This window comes from Eriocheir sinensis, unplaced genomic scaffold (assembly GCF_024679095.1).
Source record: "Eriocheir sinensis breed Jianghai 21 unplaced genomic scaffold, ASM2467909v1 Scaffold7, whole genome shotgun sequence".
NCBI classification, from domain to species: domain Eukaryota; kingdom Metazoa; phylum Arthropoda; class Malacostraca; order Decapoda; family Varunidae; genus Eriocheir; species Eriocheir sinensis.
The window spans coordinates 414,593-431,875 of record NW_026112053.1 but is presented as its reverse complement, the minus strand read 5'-3'; the positions used below and the strand labels follow the sequence as shown (position 1 = coordinate 431,875).

General features: G+C 46.3%; 1 protein-coding gene across 1 annotated transcript in view; it reads right to left on the bottom strand.

Annotated features, from left to right (window-relative positions):
- Positions 1-17,283, bottom strand: part of LOC126993931 (zinc finger protein OZF-like) — a 70,046-nt gene that overhangs the window by 30,848 nt on the left and 21,915 nt on the right. The gene's annotated exons all lie outside the window — the stretch shown is intronic.

Genomic DNA, 17,283 nt, shown 5'->3' with positions numbered 1-17,283 from the left:
TTTTTCTTCAGTCTGGTTATTTCCCATTTTAAATAAATAAAAATAAAGGTAGATAAATATTAAAATGAACAGTAGGAACTATATATACTGTATATATTTACTAGGTAGATATAGCCTGACTGCATGTCATGAGTAATGCTATTATTGTTATATTATTATACCGCAATTATATTACTTTCTCTGCATGTGTGGTTAGATGTGTTTTATGTGTTTAACCTTTCTGTATACATACTGGAATGAACCAAGGAATTGTAGCCCTACTGCCGTTCTTTAAAAACTATGTGATCATGTTTTTCTTCCAAACTCATTGTTTTAGCACGCACGCTGACTTCCATCAGTAATGATGATATATAGACATTGAGTCATTGGTTTGTAGGGGGAAAGAGTGAGTGAATATAATTATCTTGGTCTAACTTATACTGTTTATTATAAGCTATTCGCAGCAATATCTTTCTCTGCTCTGATTGCAAGTTTGCAACGCTGCCTCGTTCAAAAATCATAACACCGCCGCGGCCGCCACGTTTACCAGCCGCAGCCTCAAATCATGTCCCTTTGTGGTGATAAAGAGGACGTAGCCTGGTGTGAAGCTACATTTATTACGGAAGGATGCCAGCCGGGGTAAGTGACATATATAAATAATGATAATGTGGAAATTCTAATCATTTTCACGCTGACAACTGTTCTGAATTTGCTAACTGCATGCCTCCCCTCCTCCCGCGGCAAGAGGCCGAATGGCCTACACACGGCAGCTCCAGATTCCTCCCCATTACCACCTGTCAGCCTCGTCCATGTAGCTATCCAGTCTACTCATAAAACAAGCTATCGTCCCTGCACTCACTATGTGATTGCGGAATCTATTCCATTCCCCCACCACCCTATTATTAAACCAATGCCTGCCCATTTAGTTCCCTCCTAAATCTATACTTTTCTAATTTAAGTCAATTACTGCATGTTCTATCTTGCCAAACATCTTATGCAAAAGTTAACCAGCATCTCCATTCTCTCTCTCTCTCTATATATATATATATGTATATATATATATATATATATATATATATATATATATATATATATATATATATATATATATATATATATATATATATATATAGAGAGAGAGAGAGAGAGAGAGAGAGAGAGAGAGAGAGAGAGAGAGAGAGAGAGTTATATTACTTTCTCTGCATTTGTGGGAGGCTACCAGTGGTTAGATGTGTTTTATGTGTTTAACCTTTCTATATACATACCGGAATGAACTAAGATTGTAGCCCTACTGCCGTTCTTTAAAAACCATGTGAACATGTTTTTCTTCCAAACTCATTGTTTTAGCACGCACGCTGACTGCCATCAGTAATGATTTACATTGAATCATTGGTTTGTAGGGGGAAAGAGTGAGTGAATATAATTATCTTGGTCTAACTTATACTGTTTATTATACTGCTATTCGCAGCAATATCTTTCTCTGCTCCGATTGCAACGCTGCCTCGTTCAAAAATCATAACACCGCCGCGGCCGCCACGTTTACCAGCCGGAGCCTCAAATCATGTCCCTTTGTGGTGAAAAAGAGGACACAGCCTGGTGTGAAGCTACATTTATTACGGAAGGATGCCAGCCGGGGTAAGTGATATATATAAATAATGATAATGTGGAAATTCTAATCATTTTCACGCTGACAGCTGTTCTGAACTTGCTAACTGCATGCCTCCCCTCCTCCCGCGGCAAGAGGCCGAATGGCCTACACACGGCAGCTCCAGATTCCCCCCATTACCACCTGTCAGCCTCGCCCATGTAGCTATCCAGTCTACTCTTAAAACAAGCTATCGTCCCCGCACTCACTACGTGATTGCTGAGTCTATTCCATTCCCCCACCACCCTATTACTGAACCAATGCCTGCCCATTTCCCTCCTAAATCTATACTTTTTCTAATTTAAGTCAATTACTGCATGTTCTATCTTGCCAAACATCTTATGCAAAAGCTAACCAGCATCTTCACTCTTTCATCCCTTACACTGATAAACTCTGGAACAGCCTTCCATCGTCTGCATTTCCTCCTGCCTATAATTTGACCTTCAAGAAGAGTGTATCAAGACTCTACTTTTGTCTGTTTGGGAGTGGTGAGTAGTGGGGCTTTTGGTTAAGATTCGTTTTAGGTCCGTGCCAGTATCTCATTACCTACTTTATGAAACATCAGTATCTCTTCATATATATTTTCTACAAACCTTTAGCAGTCATGGAAATGCTTTGAAAATCCTATTCAAGGACTTTTTTTTTACTCTTGAAAATAGGGGAGAATGTTTACGAAAGCGTCGCCTCCTCTGGTGCTGGCCGCGGCGGGTGTTGCGAGAAATACCTCCTCGCTGAAATAAGTCACATATACATGAGGGGGGGGTCCAGGGGGGAGGCGTAGCCCCCGCTGGTTAGAAGGGGGGGTCGAGGGGGGCATAGCCCCCCGTTAGTAGGTCGTAAAGTTCGGTTGGAGTAGTTTAAATATGCTCCCCGACCCTAAGCCCTCTGCGAGCTATTTTGTGGCTGCAGCGTCGCCGCGGCCGCCGCCAGAGGAGGCGACGCGCTTTCGTAAACATTATCCCCTATTTTCAAGATTAAAAAAAAAGTCCTGGAATTGGATTTTCAAAGCGTTTCCATGACTGTTGAAGGTTTGTAGAAAAGATATATGAAGAGATAGTGATGTTTCATAAAGTAGATTATGAGATACTGGCCCGGACCTAATACGAATCTTTACCGGGCTTTTTTTTCTAGTACGCTTTGTTGCCCTTGAGCTGTCTCCTTTGTTTAAAGAAAATAATAATTAAATAAATGGAAGTTGGCCGCCAATGCTTCCAACACATTTTTGTGCCATATCTACAAGTGGCTGGTGACTGTAAGTATCTCAGCAACCTGCATGCATCTATGCCATTCCATTCCTATCACGGTGCATGGAGCAAGCTTCACATAACACTCAGACAGAGACAGTTTAATTATGGTTACATATCAGACTCAGTTTATTGCTCAGTCTATTAGGTGCAGTGCTGTTAATATTGTTAGTGGTATTATTAGTACAATTAATGTATTTATTATCATTAATTTATCAATATTTATTTATTTTATTATTAGTGTTTGAAAATTCTAATACTAGTATTAAGATAAACAAAAATATCAGAAATATATTTATACTCATTAATTATTATTGCTTTTCTTATTATTACTTCCTTCAATGTCCTGGCACTTTGACATCTAGTGCTTTTCCGTCTAGCAGCCAAAATTGTGGTCTTTCTGAATGTGTATGTCCTAAGTCTTCATTGGTGTAACGTGCTATATAACATCAAAATCTGCATCTCTCTCCCTTCTCACCCAGTTGTCCCCGTACATCCTTTCAGTATTCAAAGAATTTCAATCTTCATCTTGTAATCACTTAACTAATCCAGTGCAATCCTCATCTCTGTATTTTACCGTGTGGACATACTTTTTCCTTCCATGTTCCACTGTCGTATGTTATTCCACATCTAACACAACCACATCCCAACAGATCCGAACACGTCGGATATCATCCAAGAGAATGTGGCACCTGAAGGGGAGAGTCCAAGAAAGAGGCCAAGGGTGAAGACATTTAGCCACCCCCCCTGATGTACGTGGCAGCATCCAACCCTCTTGCTGAGCTGCAGGAATGTACTCCCCATTGCAGTGCACCAGCTCCATGTACTGATTTTGGTATGAATACTTCATCTAGTGTTTGTTGATTGTTGTGTTATTAATCTAATTATGACTTCACAAAATAGATTGTGCAAGTCACTTAACACATGCCCTGCTCAACATCACTTTTAAGTTGTAGAATTCCTTCATATGGATGCTGCTTTATGTATCCTGAAATGATTGGATATTGATTGTCTTAACATTCTTTTTGTCCATGATCACTGAACCATGTTACGGTATGTCTTCGGGTGCAGATTTTGGGGGGGACGTCAGACTTTTTGCGGGTGGAAGGAACATTAGCATTACCGATTAGCCATTCTCGGCAGTCCTGGTCTTGAAAAACTGGTGGAGTGATCTAAACCAACGGGTATAACGGCCTGGACTTTGTGCCAAAGCAATGTTTTATCCGAAGCGCGCTTTTGAGCTAGGGTTCCTGTATCATTCAGGACCATTGGGGGGGGGGGGGGGGCCGGGCCCCCTGGGCCCCCCCTTGGATCCACCAATGTAGCTTTGTCTTATAATATATCTATCCTTTACAGTCTGATGGTGCATCCTTCTAGGTTGTCAAGTTTTAGTAGCTACTCATGAGAAGTATTCCTTGTAATGATCATTGATTTCCAGATGCTTTGCACTAAAAAAAAAAGTGTCATTAAACCTGCCGCAAATGATAATCAGCTGTAGTCAACCCTTGCTTTAAAGAACCAATATGGAGGAAGGGGGTGATGTTATATCCAAAAATCTTTTACATCTGAAGTATCCAACCTTTTTGTATATAATAAACCTTGTTTGTTACATGAACTTAAAAGTTCACAATTTCCATACATGATTCTTTTTTCCTTGTATTTGATGATTAATCCTGACATGTATTTCCATTATCAGTAGGTAATATATAGTAACAAGCTGGCTGGCTGACTGAGTGACTGATTGACTTGCTGGCTGACTGACTGACTGACTGATTGACTTGCTGGCTGAGTGACTGATTGACTGATTGACTTGCTGGCTGACTGACTGATTGATTTGCTGGCCGAGTGACTGACTGACTGATTGACTTGCTGCCTGAGTGACTGACTGACTGATTGACTTGCTGGCTGACTGACTGATTGACTTGCTGGCTGAGTGACTGACTGACTGATTGACTTGCTGGCTGACTGACTGATTGACTTGCTGGCCGAGTGACTGACTGACTGATTGACTTGCTGGCTGACTGACTGATTGACTTGCTGGCCGAGTGACTGACTGACTGATTGACTTGCTGGCTGAGTGACTGAGTGACTGATTGACTTGTTGGCTGAGTGACTGACTGACTGATTTACTTGCTGACTGACTGACTGACAGACTGACTGATTGACTTGCTGAGTGACTGACTGACTGACTGATTGACTTGCTGGCTGAGTGACTGACTGACTGATTTACTTGCTGACTGACTGACTGACAGACTGACTGATTGACTTGCTGAGTGACTGAGTGACTGACTGATTTACTTGCTGGCTGAGTGACTGATTGACTTGCTGGCTGACTGACTGACTGACTGATTGACTTGCTGGCTGAGTGACTAATTGACTTGCTGGCTGAGTGACTGACTGACTGATTGACTTGCTGGCTGACTGACTGATTGACTTGCTGGCTGAGTGACTGACTGACTGATTGATTTGCTGGCTGAGTGACTGATTGACTGATTGACTTGCTGGCTGAGTGACTGACTGACTGATTGACTTGCTGGCTGACTGACTGATTGACTTGCTGGCTGACTGACTGATTGACTTGCTGGCTGACTGACTGATTGACTTGCTGGCTGACTGACTGACTGACTGATTGACTTGCTGGCTGACTGACTGACTGACTGATTGACTTGCTAGCTGAGTGACTGACTGACTGATTGATTTGCTGGCTGAGTGACTGATTGACTGATTGACTTGCTGGCTGAGTGACTGATTGACTGATTGACTTGCTGGCTGAGTGACTGACTGACTGATTGACTTGCTGGCTGACTGACTGACTGACTGACTGATTGACTTGCTAGCTGAGTGACTGACTGACTGATTGACTTGCTGGCTGACTGACTGACTGACTGATTGACTTGCTAGCTGAGTGACTGACTGACTGATTGACTTGCTGGCTGACTGACTGATTGACTTGCTGGCTGAGTGACTGACTGACTGATTGACTTGCTGGCTAACTGACTGATTGACTTGCTGGCTGAGTGACTGACTGACTGACTTGCTGGCCGAGTGACTGATTGACTGATTGACTTGCTGGCTGAGTGACTGACTGTTGCTCGGCATGTCCCACAGTCTCGTGAAAACTCAGCATGGAGAAGCGAGGGGCAGGAAGATGACCCAGGACCCGTATTCTCAAACCGTTCGGCGCCTAATGACACATATTTGACAAAGGCTTTAGCAGGCGTTTCGGGCATTTTCAGGGGTAGTTTAATGGCCCTGGTGGCTGTTTAACTCTTCTTCTGTACCATGAATGTGAAAAAAAAACTCATGAAAGCCCGATTAATTTCCATATTGACCTTTGAAAATAGTTGATGTGCGAGGTGGAATTATGCGTCAAAGAATACCGCCCCTGGTGTGCTGTGTTTGGATGCTGGAGTGTTAGAGGACAAAAGCCAAGTTATCGTGTCCTCTTTTAAACCGGTAGCAGCGACGGGCCAAATTTGTGGCTTTACCGTGTAGCAGCGACGGGCCACATTTTTGCCATGATATAAACCCTCCAAAATAGATGATGCATAAACTGATCACAAATGCGTTGATATTTATTATGAAATGATTAGCGTGAGTGATGACTTTTTCTCATTTTTCTCGCTTAGGGGGCCTTAAAGAAACATGATACCCGCAGCTACCAGGTTAAGCACATACGTATTACTACTATCCATATCAGACTCTCTGACACACCGTTTTTCGCAAATATCTTTCAAACGAAAACTCGGATCATCAGGATGCTTTGGCACAGATTGTTTCACACACTCCAGTAATTTTTGACGCTATTTTGCATTGCTAGATGCGGTTAATTATGGCGTTTACGCTTGACTGTGATGGCAAAACCTGCGTGAGCCACATTCGAACAAGGGGCTTCGTGATGCAGTGGTTAGTACACTCGGCTCAACCGAGAGAGCCCGGGTTCGATTCCCGGGCGGAGTGGAAAAATTTGGATGGCTTTTCCAATACCCTACGCCCCTGTCCACCCAGCAGTAAATGGGTACCAGGTATTATTAATTGGTATTAAAGGTTGTGTCCCGTCTCCTGGGATCTGTTCCCTTCTATAATTCCTTCCTCCTCCTGTCTCTCTCCAGCATATGACCACAGATGTTGCGCCGACTAAACAAAACTTTCCAACTTTCCACATTCGAACAGGTGAGGCGTGACGTATTTGTGACGTGTATCAACTCTGTGCGTGTATCCACCAACTACCTCCAGAGAGAGGGGAAGGGGGGAGGGGGGAGGCATGGGGGAGAAAGTGTGCGGGGGAGAAGGAGGAGGGAGGGAAAGGGAGGGAAGGGAGTAGGGGAAGCCAGGGGTGGAGGTAGGTGGTGGATACACGTCACAAATACGTCACGCCTCACCTGTTCGAATGTGTAAGTGGCTCACGCAGGTTTTGCCATCACAGTCAAGAGTAAACGTCATAATTAACCACATCTGGCATTGCACAATAGCGTCAAAAATTAGCGGAGTATGTGAAACAATCTGTGCCAAGGCCCCATGCTGATCCAAGTCTTAGTTTGAAAGATATTTACGAAAAACGGTATGTCATCGGGTCTGATCTGAATAGTAGTTGTAGTTTTACAGGGTCTGGGCTTACGCGCGTGTAGTCCGTCTCCGTATCTGTATTTGTCCAACTTTTCCTTGAAGCTTTGCACACTCCTCACTGATACCACATCCTCACTTAGTCTGTTCCAAACCTCTATATTTCTTTGCGTGAAGCTATATTTCTTTTATGTCTCTCAAACATCTTCCCTTCCTCAATCTTTTGCTGTCCTCTTGTGTTCCTGGTGGTAATTCCTTCTTTTAATAGTAACTCCTCATTATTTACTTCTTCCATTTTGCCCAACAATTTATAAATTTGTATTAGGTCTCCCCTTTCTCTTCTTTGTTCCAGTGTTGGTAGGTCCATTTCCTTTAACCTTTCATCATATGTCAATCCCTCCAGTTCTGGAACCATTTTTGTTGCCATCCTTTGTATTCTTTCTAGTTTTTTATGTGCTTCTTCTTATAGGGTGACCACACCACCTCCGCATATTCCAAATTTGATATAATCATAATGGTTATTAACTTTTTCATCATATCCTTATCCATGTAGTGGAATGCTAATCCTATATTTCTCAGCATTCTATACGTATCACCGAATATCCTATTAACATGACTCTCAGGCTGTTGATTATCTTGTATTGTCACTCCCAAATCTCTCTTCTTGAACTTTCTTTAATATTTCTCCATCTCCCATTTTAAAAGCCCATTTTGGTCTCCCTTCACTCTTTCCCATTTCTTCACATTGAATTCCATCTCCCATTTAATACTCCATTTCCAAACCTTGATTAGGTCATCTTGCAGAATTTCACGGTCTTTACTGATTTGTTTTGTTTTGTGGAGTTTTGCATCGTCTGCAAACAGGCTCATATAATTGTTTACTCCCTCTGGCATATCATTTACATATACTAGGGAAATTAATGGTTCCATTACCGATCCCTGAGGCAATCCACTCTCTACAATTCTCCATTCCGATTTCATGTCCTTTACCACTGTTCTCATCTCTCTTCCCCTAAGATAGCTTTCCATCAAGTTCTTCATTTTCCCTTTTACTCCTCCTTTATTGTCCAGCTTCCACAGCAGTCTTGCATGTGGAACTTTGTCGAACGCCTTCTTCAGGTCCAAGTAAACGCAGTCAACCCATCCGTCCCTTTCCTGTATTATGTCTGTCACTCTTGAGTAAAAGCTCAGTAAGTTTGTTACACAAGAGCGCCCTTTTCTGAAGCCATATTGTTTACTTGTGATTATATTATGCTCTTCTAGAAATCTTGTCCATTGTTTCTTTATCAATTTCTCACATACATAGGTTCTAATTCCACCTCTCCACCTGGTCCTCTGTCTGGTGTTGGTGTGCTCCATCCCACCCAAGCAAAGGTTCAAATTCCACCTAAGAACATAAGAACATAAGAACGTTGGAGTCTGCAAGAGGCCGGTGGGCCTATACAAGGCAGCTCCTTTGACCCTAAGCTCCCGTGTATCTAACCCCACCTAGTATCGCTGTCCATGAATTTATCTAATCTATTTTTGAATGTGACAATTGTATTGGCACTCACCACATGACTGCTAAGCCTATTCCACTCATCCACAACCCTATTGGTAAACCAATTTTTGCCTATGTCCCTGTTGAATCTGAATTTATCCAGTTTAAACCCATTACTTCGTGTCCTACCCAGTTCTTTTACCAACAAAACCTTATGAATATCTCCCTTATTAAAGCCCTTCATCCATTTATAAACCTTGATCATATCTCCACGCACCCTTCGCCTTTCTAGAGAATGCAAGTTTAAACTGTTTGAGTCTTTCCTCGTATGGCAAGTTTCTCAACCCCTGAATCATCTTAGTCATCCTCCTCTGCACCGATTCTAACATTTTGATAAGGATAAGGATATGATGAAAAAATAATTAACACTATGATCAGACCAAAATTGGAATATCCAGAGGCAGTGTGGTGTCCCCATAAGAAGAAACACATAAAGAAACTAAAAAGAATGCAAAGGATGGCAACAAAATTGGTTCCAGAGCTGGAGGGATTGACATATGAGGAAAGACTTAAGGAAATGGACTTACCAACACTAGAACAAAGAAGAGAAAGGGGAGACCTAATACAAATCTATAAATTATTGAGCAAAATGTAATAAATAGATAACGAGGAGTTACTATTAAAAGAAGAAGTTACCACCAGGAACACAAGAGAACATAGTAAAAAAATTGAGGAAGGGAAGATGCTTGAGACATAAAGAAATATAGAGGTTTGGAATGGACTAAGTGAGGATGTAGTATCGGTGAGGAGTGTGCAAAGCTTTAGGGAAAAGTTGGATAAATGCAGATACGGATATGGGACCACACGAGCGTAAAGCCCAGGCCCTGTAAAACTACAACTAGGTAAATACATGTCTTCTGCTGATTTCGTTTCCGCAAGGAGGCTTGGCGGTTACAAGCAGTAGTGGAGGTAAACCTGCCACTGGTCTGGCAAGAACAAATGACCTGCGACCTGCTTACCAAGGCTCTGAAGAAGCTCCACTCTGAGCCTCCCTCTCAGGTGAACACTATCCAAACAGCTGACAGCTGCTTTGTGTCGGACATGGAAGAGCCGAGGGCTCGTTGGGCTGAGTACCTTGCTTCCCAAGCCATCGCCTCCTGTTGCTGACGGCCACCACCTCCACCTCCACTCAGTAGATTAGTTTCCCTTCACCACTTAAAGCCACATTTTTAAGGCAATGTTAAAGATCTTATTCAATTTATTATAAACTTTATTTCATTTATTACACGTTTTATTTACCACCGTGTAGTTTGTATTATTCCTGAGTTAACGCATCTTTACACTGCACACCTGTTTCTTCACGCTCACCTGTCACACCCTACACTGCTGTACAGTCTTGTATATCTACACGGCACACCCATTGCTGCATGCTCACCTGTCACCCTACACTGCTGTACAGTCTTGTATATCTCTACACGGCACAACCATTGCTGCATGCTCACCTGTCTCACACACACACACACACACACACACACACACACTGCTGTACAGTCTTGTATATCTCTACACTGCACACCCATCGCTGCATGCTCACCTGTCACACACACACACACACACACACACACACACACACACACACTGCTGTACAGTCTTGTATATCTCTACACTGCACACCCATTGCTACATGCTCACCTGTCACACACACACACACACACACACACACACACACACACTGCTGTACAATCCTGAATATGTACACACCTTACTTACAAATAGTCCGTGGGCCACCCTCACAAAATAGCTCTAGAAAACAAGTTTCGTCGGGCATATGTCCGCATTGAAATTTTTCACTTGTAATAGGTTGCAGCAATGTTCTCAACACTTTATCCGTAGAGCTTAACCAAAAATACTTGCACATTAACATACAGTGAAAATTCATACATCGGCTTCTTGGTATGTATAAAATAGTATTCCCCACACGTTAAGTGATAGGAAAAGCAACTCTAAACACTTTTTCATCTATGGCAATTTGTGTTTAACGCCTTCGTTTTAAAGTTACAGGATGTTTAAATACGAAAATTGATCAATTTCCAGCCTTTGGTCCTGATCTGAAAATAACGGTAGAGACATCAGGATGGTTGCAAATTACTCTAAAATACAAGCCAAACAATTTATATTCAGACAACATTGGGCTAATGTTATCTATTTGACCTATAAAAACAGTCATAGTTATGCATGCTGTCATGAAAATACCATTTGCATCGTATTTTGCTTAAACAAGTTGTACAGCCTAAACAGTTGCCATTAGACAAAGACTGTCTTAATGTAATTTGTTTGTCTTGTAAAGTAGAGTAATTTGCAACCATCCTGAAGTCTCTACCATTATATTCAGATCAGGACCAAAGGTTGGATGCAAGTTAATTACAGGATGTTTAAATAAGAAAAATTCATTGGAATCCAGTCATTGTTCCTAATCTGAATATCATGGTAGGGACTTCGGGATGGTTGCAAATTACTCTACTTTACAAGACAAACAAATTACATTAAGACAGTCTTTGTCTAATGGCAACTGTTTAGGCTGTACAACTTGTTTAAGCAAAAATACGATGCAAATGGTATTTTCATGACAGCATGCATAACTGACTGTTTTTATAGGTCAAATAGTTAACATTAGCCCAATGTTGTCTGAATATAAATTGTTTGGCTTGTATTTTAGAGTAATTTGCAACCATCCTGATGTCTCTACCTTTATTTTCAGATCAGGACCAAAGGCTGGATCAATTTTCGTATTTAAGCATCCTGTAACTTTAAAACGAAGGCGTTAAACACAAATTGCCATAGATGAAAAAGTGCTTAGAGTTGCTTTTCCTATCACTTAACGTGTAGGGAATACTATTTTATACATACCAAGAAGCCTTTTTTTTATATTATTATTTCGTAAACGTGCACATATAACTGGTTAAGCTCCTTGAGACTAGCTTCTATGCAATATTACGAAAGTGTACGATATCTGATGGTGGCCCAAAGTCGCAAGGCCATTTCAAAATTATATGGATTATATTTACTAACATTACGGTCTTCTGTCTTCTTAAAAAACGAGAATAGTCCCGTGAGTCGAAATATTCATCAGAACGAACAGGCAAGGCGTTTGTTTACAGTTAATATTAAAACCTTATTAGAATAGGTACGTAAATATTTTTTTGTATAAATAAAACTACATATATTTGACATACTTTATTTGTGCTTTTTTATTCAATTCAATATTCATTAAAGCATTAAAAAAATAAAAAAATATTGAATTGAATTTAGTCAGCCATAAAAGTACATTTTCTTTGGCGCTTTTAAGCATTAGAGAATACAACAAGTTTTTGTGGAGTACTATCCTATTCATATAAAAAAATAGATTTTAATATGCTATTATTTCGTAAACGTGCAAGTAAAACTAGTTAAGCTCCTCGAAACTAGCTTCTATGTAATAAAACCTATTATATCCTGAAGAAAACGAGCGCTGCGGAATGATGCCCGACGAAAGTGTAAGATATTACAGGGTGGCCCACGGACTAAAACCACTGCTTGCACCTGAGCCTGTTGGTAAGTAGGGGAGGCTGTGTGCTTATTAAGAGAAACTGAGCTGAACATATAATGTCCCAGCTCAGTGTTGTGGTGAACAGTCATACATGGCTTGTGTTCCCTCTGTTCCAGGGTGCTGCTGCAGCACTCAAGTGTGGCAGAGAAGACTGCAGAGCAAGGTGTGGCCGCGCTCCAAGCTCTCCCGCACTAAGAGATGCCTGTCCTTTAAACACCAACAGCAACTTCAAAACTTTCAGTAAAGGTAAAGATGTAAAGTTTGTGACACACACTGTACCTGTGTGTGGCTCAGTGCTCATCTCCACCACACTGCCCCTTGAGCCTGTGCTGGGAGGGAGCCCATCACCCCGGGACACAGGGCAGGGTGACATGCGGGTTACTACAGCTTACCTCCCCACAGCGCCGGAAAGTCTGTTAGCGCTATGTAGCCTTATTTAATATATACAGAATATTATATACACAACTTCAAACAGTAAACAGCTGACATCTGAGTGATGTATTGGGGTGATGTGTCAGTGCCGGGGAGAGGTGCGGGACCCACACAAATTTTTGTGTCAGACTACAGACATGCAACCACCCACCACGCAGGCAACAACACTTGTTTGCCCTTTGTTATAACCCACAAACTGCACATTCTATTACTTTCTTCCTGGCCTATTTGTCACACAGTTATTAACACAGAAAACTAACATGTTGGAACCAGTCATTAACTGTAGACGTGGTTCACAGAAAGCTGGTGAGGAGCCGCGCCTGACTGACTGACTGACTGGTGTTGGAACTGACCCGAAGGAGTGGCCGAGGAAGGTACAGCCTGTGGGGTGGGTGAAGGAACCATTGTGCCCGAGCCCTTCTTGTGACAGCCTTCAGAGAGAGAGAGAGAGAGAGAGAGAGAGAGAGAGAGAGACGCCTCGCCACAGCCCACAGGATGTCCCCCCCACAGTATGTTGACAACCCCCCTGACACCTGCCCCACACCACACAAATGACTCTAAACGCCTGCCACACTTATCCGGGCTGTGGCTGTGTGGCAGCGTGGCCCCGGTACAGTGCCCCTACAGGCCATCGGTGGTCCAGCTGGTGTGCTGCCTGCCGTCACCCTGAAGGCTTGGGTTCATGTCCCTGCCCTCAGTGATGCACCTCAGGATCCTTCACTGCTGCCAGTTCCTGTGGTCCTTCCTCACGTGTTGTCTTATCTGCAGGTCATCCCAGACTCCCGGGCAGTGTCCTCCTCACTCCTAGGGCGACAGCACCCCCAGGTGGCCCCGACACCGACCTCGGCACCACAGGGCCACCAGCTGTGTCAGCAGTCCTGCCCGGGTGACCTGCCTTCCCGGGGCTGGGCAGATGCCCCCCGCCATGGGGTGCTGGACAGCTGGGGTGTTCCGGCAGCCTCTGGTCCCCAGGGATCTTCCCACCCGGCATGGCTGGCCTCCCGGCACCTCCACCTGAAGAAGGGGAAACATTTCACCGTTTGTTCCTCACAGAATAAAGCATCATGACACACAGCCTCTACATGATCCTGCCTGTTTTATCAGCTACTCTCCTCCCTCTCCCACACTAAGACACGTCAGCCATGACAAATTGCATGCTAGTGGCAGCTCTGGTCTTGCCCTTCACCAGCTGTTCCTGGCTGCTGGGATAAGATGCCCCCCTCCTGCCAGCCAGGACAAGACACCTCCCCTCCCACCAGCCAGGACAAGACACCTCCCCTCCCACCAGCCAGGAAAAGACACCTCCCATCCCACCAGCCAGGACAAGACACCTCCCATCCCACCAGCCAGGATAAGACACCTCCCATCCCATCAGCCACGACAAGACACCTCCCATCCCACCAGCCAGGACAAGACACCTCCCATCCCACCAGCCAGGACAAGACACCTCCCATCCCACCAGCCAGGAGAAGACACCTCCCATCCCATCAGCCACGACAAGACACCTCCCATCCCACCAGCCAGGACAAGACACCTCCCATCCCACCAGCCAGGACAAGACACCTCCCATCCCACCAGCCAGGACAAGACACCTCCCCTCCCACCAGCCAGGACAAGACACCTCCCATCCCACCAGCCAGGACAAGACACCTCCCATCCCACCAGCCAGGACAAGACACCTCCCCTCCCACCAGCCAGGACAAGACACCTCCCATCCCACCAGCCAGGACAAGACACCTCCCATCCCACCAGCCAGGACAAGACACCTCCCATCCCACCAGCCAGGACAAGACACCTCCCATCCCACCAGCCAGGAGAAGACACCTCCCATCCCACCAGCCACGACAAGACACCTCCCATCCCACCAGCCAGGACAAGACACCTCCCATCCCACCAGCCAGGACAAGACACCTCCCATCCCACCAGCCAGGACAAGACACCTCCCATCCCACCAGCCAGGAGAAGACACCTCCCATCCCACCAGCCAGGACAAGACACCTCCCATCCCACCAGCCACGACAAGACACCTCCCATCCCACCAGCCAGGACAAGACACCTCCCATCCCACCAGCCAGGAGAAGACACCTCCCATCCCACCAGCCAGGACAAGACACCTCCCATCCCACCAGCCAGGAGAAGACACCTCCCATCCCACCAGCCAGGACAAGACACCTCCCATCCCACCAGCCAGGACAAGACACCTCCCATCCCACCAGCCACGACAAGACACCTCCCATCCCACCAGCCACGACAAGACACCTCCCATCCCACCAGCCAGGAGAAGACACCTCCCATCCCACCAGCCACGACAAGACACCTCCCATCCCACCAGCCAGGACAAGACACCTCCCATCCCACCAGCCAGGAGAAGACACCTCCCATCCCACCAGCCAGGACAAGACACCTCCCATCCCACCAGCCAGGAGAAGACACCTCCCATCCCACCAGCCACGACAAGACACCTCCCATCCCACCAGCCAGGAGAAGACACCTCCCATCCCACCAGCCACGACAAGACACCTCCCATCCCACCAGCCAGGAGAAGACACCTCCCATCCCACCAGCCAGGAGAAGACACCTCCCATCCCACCAGCCAGGACAAGACACCTCCCATCCCACCAGCCAGGACAAGACACCTCCCATCCCACCAGCCACGACAAGACACCTCCCATCCCACCAGCCAGGACAAGACACCTCCCATCCCACCAGCCACGACAAGACACCTCCCATCCCACCAGCCAGGAGAAGACACCTCCCATCCCACCAGCCAGGACAAGACACCTCCCATCCCACCAGCCAGGACAAGACACCTCCCATCCCACCAGCCAGGACAAGACACCTCCCATCCCACCAGCCAGGACAAGACACCTCCCATCCCACCAGCCACGACAAGACACCTCCCATCCCACCAGCCAGGACAAGACACCTCCCATCCCACCAGCCACGACAAGACACCTCCCATCCCACCAGCCAGGACAAGACACCTCCCATCCCACCAGCCAGGACAAGACACCTCCCATCCCACCAGCCAGGACAAGACACCTCCCATCCCACCAGCCACGACAAGACACCTCCCATCCCACCAGCCAGGACAAGACACCTCCCATCCCACCAGCCAGGACAAGACACCTCCCATCCCACCAGCCAGGACAAGACACCTCCCATCCCACCAGCCAGGACAAGACACCTCCCATCCCACCAGCCAGGACAAGACACCTCCCATCCCACCAGCCAGGACAAGACACCTCCCATCCCACCAGCCAGGACAAGACACCTCCCATCCCACCAGCCACGACAAGACACCTCCCATCCCACCAGCCAGGACAAGACACCTCCCATCCCACCAGCCAGGACAAGACACCTCCCATCCCACCAGCCAGGAGAAGACACCTCCCATCCCACCAGCCAGGACAAGACACCTCCCATCCCACCAGCCAGGACAAGACACCTCCCGTCCCACCAGCCAGGACAAGACACCTCCCGTCCCACCAGCCAGGACAAGACACCTCCCATCCCACCAGCCAGGACAAGACACCTCCCATCCCACCAGCCAGGATAAGACACCTCCCCTCCCACCAGCCAAGACAAAACACCTCCCCTCCCACCAGCCAGGACAAGACACCTCCCATCCTACCAGCCAGGACAAGACACCTCCCATCCAACCAGCCAGGCCAGGACTAGACACCTCCCCTCCCCCCAGCCAGGACAAGACACCTCCCCTCCCACCAGCCAGGCCAGGACAAGACACCTCCCATCCCACCAGCCAGGCCAGGACAAGACACCTCCCATTCCACCAGCCAAGACAAGACACCTCCCCTCCCACCAGCCAGGACAAGACATCTCCCATCCAACCAGCCAGGACAAGACACCTCCCATCCAACCAGCCAGGACAAGACACCTCCCCTCCAACCAGCCAGGACAAGACACCTACCATCCAACCAGCCATCACAAGACACCTCCCATCCTACCAGCCAGGACAAGACACCTCCCATCCAACCAGCCAGGACAAGACACCTCCCCTCCCACCTGCCAGGACAAGACACCTCCCATTCCACCAGCCAAGACAAGACACCTCCCCTCCCACCAGCCAGGACAAGACAACTCCCATTCAACCAGCCAGGACAAGACACCTCCCATCCAACCAGCCAGGACAAGACACCTCCCATCCCACCGGCCAGGACAAGACACCTCCCATCCCACCACCCAGGACAAGACACCTCCCATCCCACCAGTCAGGACAAGACACCTCCCATCCCACCAGCCAGGACAAGACACCTCCCATCCCACCACCCAGGACAAGACACCTCCCATCCCACCACCCAGGACAAGACACCTCCCATCCCACCAGTCAGGA